Genomic DNA, 6,326 nt, shown 5'->3' with positions numbered 1-6,326 from the left:
AACAGGCAGTCAGGCAGGGTGGCAGGTGGGGCGAATCTAAAAATAGAATCTAAAAATAGCTGAGCCGGACACTCACCGCATATACGTGGAAAAAACCCTGTTAAGTGAAAGTTCGCTCTGGCGAGGCACCATGTATACGGTAAAACGCGCTAAGGGAAACCGCGTTAAGCGGGTAATACTGTATATATATATATATATATATGTATATATGTATATATATATGTATATATATATATATATATATATATATATATATATATATATATATATATATATATATATATATATATATATATATATATATATATATATATATATATATATATATATATATATATATATATATATATATATATATATATATATATATAAAAGTTCTATCAAATCATGTCAACAATGGTTTTGTACACATTTATACCCTTTGGAATTCAAATTTTGCACCTGGTCAAATTCAAAAGAGAACCATCAAGAAATATTAGAAAGGACATAAAGTGATAATTGGCACCTCTTGGATGATGGCCTGAGGCTACTTCCTGCCTCTACCCTCAGTGTTTGTTTCATCATGGCATCTTGTAGTGGGCTTACTAACCAGGATATTCACTCCATTTATATTTTGGGCCAATTTGATGGACCCAGTGCCCAACAATATCAAATTACAAGCAGTGAGGGTTCAGCATACTGTACTTCCACTTATTTCATACTAATTTTGAATTACTGTATTCATTACATATTTATTGTTATCAATATTTTCAACTGTACAATGCACAAAAACAACAAAATTATCAAGATCAATGGAGGGATCCTACACAGGCCAGTGGCCACCTTCCCTCATCATGACCACCTCTAGTGGGTGGCTGTATGGTAAATGTTTATTCTTTGACCCATGCAAATTGATCTGAAATCTACCATACACAGGAAAGTGATAGGTATCAAACACAATCATCAATAGCTTCATCACCAGTTCATTATCTTCTTCCGGTAATACTGCAGTAAACAACAACCACAAAATTCCGGAAATTCACTTCTTTCAATCGATAGAACTATTTTTTCTATGATCATTTTCTTATATTACAATTCCGTCACAAATTGATAAAAAGGAAATTATTGAATTTTAAAAAGATTAAAATCAGAGCACCTGTTGCCCCTACGCTGTTGCTCAAATTGTTCATGTTCGTATGTTCGCTTACCTATCTGCAATTTTACCAAATATTGTAATGGCTATTTATATTCTCGTGGAGGCTGACCACGCGACTCTGGGTTATTACATAGTGTCTGGGGGCCTGGGAGTAAAGCCCCCGGCTAGGGCAACCAGGGGTAAGGGGCTATATTGCATAAGTTAGCAAGCACAGAGTACCGGGAATTCAGAACATGCGATCGTTAGAACTATTATTTCTACTATTTTTTTGTAAATAACAGAATTCCTGTTGCGTAATGTGTTCTTCTAATGTTTTCTTTTTGCGATTCGGACAATTTTGGAATTTGCTTTTACCACAAATCACTCGTTTTGGCTCTCCCCAACCCTGAACCCTGAATTCCCACGCTTCCCCCCATTATTGTTGGGGAGGGGGAGGGTTAAATCTAAAACTAGTTATTTCTGATAAAAATGAATGTCAGATTTGAACCAATCGCATCAAAAACCATCAGAATTTTTTTTATCAGATTCTTTGGTTGCTGTAATCTGCAATTTTACCCCTTTTCCATGACAAAGAATCTGGATGATTTGTCAAAATTCTAAAGATTAAAGCTAAAGCCACATCTCACCTCCATGATAGAATTGTGAAAGTCAAGTCGCTTAACCCCGTGCAAATCCAAGAGATGTAACATGGGTCTCAGTGATGGCAGAAGGATCCCATTCTCTAACTGAAAAATATAATATATTTACAAGTTCAGTACTTCACAGGAATACTGTATACTGTATGTACTGTATATTTAAATATTAAAAATGCAAAAAAATCAATTACATACAAAATAGAAAGCATGTACTGTGCAGTACAGTATATAGTATGTAAGACCAAGCAAACTGTCTTCAGGTAAAGGTGACTGGAAGGGAATAGGCTCTTTGTGTAAACTGATACACTCTTAACAATGCATTTTCTATGGTATTTACACTTTGTAGCTCATAAGAATTGGGAGCAACAGTAATGAAACAAGTTTTTTCTTTGTTCATAAGACTAAAATAATAAGAACTAGTTTTTATTGCTTTCAAATATACTTTTAAATTCTTAGCAGAACAAGCTACAGCATAACTTCTACCCTTTCAAAAATTTGCTTGTCTAATTATGTATTTCTATCTATAGCCATCCCTCTTCAGAGCTGGAGTCCACATCTTGGTTAGGATTTACATCTAAGGAAAGCTATGTTTTTTTTTCCTTTTCTAAAGTACATCAACAATAAAGATACTTTTGGAAAATATTTGAAATTGTCTATTCCAGGTTAACAATTTCTAACAATATCGACTGGGAGTCCCAGGGACAAACTTCTCTGCTACAGACTAAACACCAGTAGGTGCAAAGCAAATTCTATACTGTATGCAGCTTTAGCAGTCTTATAACTAATTTACTCTTGTCATGCAAAATAATAATGCACAATATAACAGACAAAACTAATAAATTATGAGAATAGGACCAACTAAAGTACAGTAATATGAAATTTATGAAATATAATATTTACCTGAAATTCTTCTATAGCCTTTAGAGGATCTGTACAGTGTGTAAGTGACTCCTTAAGATACACACCTCCTGGGATGCCAATTTCTTCTAAGCCAAACCCTGCCATTGCACCTAAAATGCAACAGTCAAAAAACATATTGTAGTTGGTATCATAACCACTAAGGATTAAACAGAGTCCACAGTATTCTTCAGAACAAATATTAATTACTGTAATTAAATGTCTTAATTTATAGCCTGCCATCAGTCAGATGAAGCTACACCCACGCTCTCTCATGTGTTAGTGGTAAAATCCACACCTCCAAATTTTGTTTCACTTCCAAATTTCACACCTTCTCTTATAACTCTGCACCTCTCTTAAGTTCTCATTCGCAGCACTACTTCATCTTGTGCAGTGATAAATCAATAAGGCGGGGCCCAATCGATGTCTACAGCTATGCTCAGGCGGCTTGGTGTATGTTTATAAGCTGTTCAGGCCGTGAGGGTGGAGCCTCATGGCTAAAAAGTTAGGTAGGTTAGGTTAGGTTAGGTAGGTTTCTTTGGTTAGATAGGTGAGGTCTTATAACAATGCTTCTACCAATTGTTTTCTTATGAATTATGGTTAGGTTAGGTTTAATTTAGAAATAACCACTTTTTAACACATTTGCCATAACTACGACAGTTTCCACTATAAATCACACGTGAAATTGCTGCGTTTTTAATTTCTTTTTCTATGAAAATACAGCGGCAGTAAAGTCATCAATAATCACCAATTGGCACCGGGTATCTCATCAATAATTACACTCAATTTGTTTTATTACTTAGTATCATCTAAATAACATCTGAAAATTTGGTGTAATTCCATACATCCTTCAGGTGCTAATTGTCTCCACCTCTACCTTTAAGTTTTATGGTAATTTTTGTGTGCTAGAGTGGCAATTATGTCCAGGACTGCATTTCCTACCTTTCTCAGGTATTATCGTTTGGCCATGCAGCGAATTTAGGTTTAGGTTAGGTTAAGTTAGGTTAAAATTATGTTTTTCTGATAGTTTTGGATGTGTTTTGAATGATTCTGACCTTCGAAAAATAGATGCATGACCTAAATGATAATTTTACCCTTCCTCACAGCAGTGAATGCTCACTACCAATGGTTAATATTGATGACTGACCCACAGACAAGTTATTTGTTTTACTGTTTACTTTCTTACTTTATTTTCATCAGTGAGTTCTGATGCAAATGCTTTGTTTGGCAAATAATAAGGCGCCTAGGCACACAATACTTTGTCTTTTCGGCAGTAATGCGGCAGTGACGTCTCATTCCAGGATGTAAACAGCCAATCATTTTGACATATTTCAAAACACTGCACCGCCCGGGCTTGATCAACGGTGATGCTCAGTGTATGCTTAAGAACTGTTCGGTACAGACGGCTGCTCTCATGCCCACAAATACACATAAAATTACACCATATCATAGTAAATTCTTTCTGTTTAATATACCTGAGGGGTGGAGTCCCCCGGCTAAGAAGTTAGGTAAGATTAGGTAGGTTTGTTTGGTTAGGTTGGCGAGGTCTTTTAACGATGCTTCTGCTGCGTGTTTTTAATTTCAAGTAAGGTTAGGTTCGGTTTAATTTAGAAATAACCACCTCTTAACACATTTGCACAAACTACAACAGTGTCCACTATAAAACAAGTGAAATTGCGGCGTTTTCATAATCGTTTTCTATTAAAAATTGGCCGTGGGTCAGTCATCAATAATTAACCTACCAATGATTTATTGATAATCGGACAAGTGAACCAACCAAACATACAGCCCCCATAATAACACTGTTGTAAATTAATACCCAACAAATTTAATAAAAGCCACAGCAGAAGGGATAATTTGTTGCCATAGTTAAGTTGTGGAAAAATATTAAAGAGGCTACTCCACCACAGTGAATCATGATTTCAGGACCTAATATTTCGCTACTGACCACTACTCTATTCTTGGGTCGAGTCGTTCATAAGATAGAGGGGCAGATGTGTGAACACTATCCCACACAACTCCAACTCACACACCATGAAGGAGATATTGTTTACACACAATGTTTGTCTCGAACCTTGCACATAAGTCACATACAGTGGAAACGTTTTGGGTGAGTGTATTAAATTAAAAAACATTATATTAATCAATTTTAAAATATTTTTAAATGATAATCTATTATTATTTTTCTTATTTCTGAAATCTTTCCTCCAAATGTATCAACATGCATGAGAGGGACTCGAACAAGAGACCATTCAAAATATATCTTTTAAAATTTTCATATGACTGATAAAGAAAAAATTTTTAATTTTATATTCACCTAAAATATCAAATTCCATAATTTAATAGATTTATTATATTAACTAATAAATGATACGAAATTTTCAATTATTTCTTCAGTCTAAAATTTGAATGTCATAATAAACTGTAAGTTAGGCAGCCTCTCTGTCTATACAGTCTTCTATCAAGTAAGAATCTAGGCTGTAGGTAACTAAAAAAAATTTCCCGGTAAAAAACGATCGTACATCTCCCTCTTTGTTCAGGTGTGGCTGCTAATGGAAATGGCAAGAAAGAACCAAAGAACGTCCTTGGGTTTGAAAATGTCGACACAACAATCACCTCTATCCACGCTTCTGAATTTACTTTACTTCATCCTCTTCGCCACTGATCGGCTTGTTAGCTGTTTGGGCAGTCGGTCATGTCTGTTACACACTGTTGGCAAGTTATGGTTCCAGAATGTATCTGTACCTTGCTGGGCCTCTCTCTTAAGTAAATCACTGTAGGTGCGCGTGATCTAGGTATATGCTGATAACCACAAGGAAAGAAGAAAACACGAAGTTCCCAAGCCGACCCCACCAATTCCCCAGTGTGTGCCTCGTGGTCTGGGTCAACCAGCGCCGCCATACATCACGGAGCGGGGTCAACTACTAAGCCACGCCTAGCCCCCGCTATTTAAGACCTGACCTCCTGGTGACCTGTCTCTTCTACCTCCACCAACCAGCCAGCAACACCTCCTCCTCCGCCGCTGCCTGGCGGTCCTCGCTCCTCCTCCTCCTGCCTGGTGGTCCTCACTCCCGCCGGCGAGCATGGCGACCCACAAGCTGGTCCTTCTCTGAGCGTCCTCACCAACCAGCTCTCTCTACATCACGCTTGTAACCATGCTGCCTTCCCAGTACCAAGCTGCATTGTACATCCAATACAACATGTATGTAGAGAGCACTGTAGTGGCTACTCTCCCCTACAACTTCCAACTGAGCTCCGGCCGCACTCCGACCAGCCAATCAGCGTACAGCCAGCTACGCCGAGAGACTAGGTCTATGCAGAGGACGTAGGGGTACGATCGCCGACCTAGTCTCGACCATCAACCTCCAGTTCAGGATCAGAGCGTTTCACACCTTACGCTGGAGCCGCTGTGATTGGTCACCTCGCTACGCGCACCCCAGATCCTGATCCTGGTAAATTGTATAAATACGGCCACGCCTGCCCAGGGAGGACATCCTACACTCAACTACTGGACCAGCAACATCTCTCTCAGCTCCTCACCTAGTCACTCCTAAGCACTGCGCTGTACAACAATATATATACAGGAAGCGCATCGTGAGTTTCTATCCAACCTCATTCCTGAGTGAAGGTATCTACATGTACGTACGTTTGTGTGCCCA

At 38.0% G+C, this 6,326-nt stretch overlaps 1 long non-coding RNA gene across 1 annotated transcript; it reads right to left on the bottom strand.

Annotated features, from left to right (window-relative positions):
* Positions 1 to 1,741: 1,741 nt before the first annotated feature.
* Positions 1,742 to 4,735, bottom strand: LOC121877176. Its single transcript, XR_006090924.1, has 3 exons — positions 4,616 to 4,735; positions 2,671 to 2,780; positions 1,742 to 1,860 (listed from the first exon to the last, which is right to left on the bottom strand). It is a non-coding gene; the product is annotated as an uncharacterized LOC121877176 (long non-coding RNA).
* Between the last annotated feature and the right edge of the window lie 1,591 nt (positions 4,736 to 6,326).

The sequence above is a fragment of the Homarus americanus genome, unplaced genomic scaffold (assembly GCF_018991925.1).
Source record: "Homarus americanus isolate GMGI-L3 unplaced genomic scaffold, GMGI_Hamer_2.0 scaffold55932, whole genome shotgun sequence".
Taxonomy (NCBI): domain Eukaryota; kingdom Metazoa; phylum Arthropoda; class Malacostraca; order Decapoda; family Nephropidae; genus Homarus; species Homarus americanus.
Note: the sequence above shows the minus strand (reverse complement) of the source record. Positions and strands in the feature narration are given on the sequence as shown.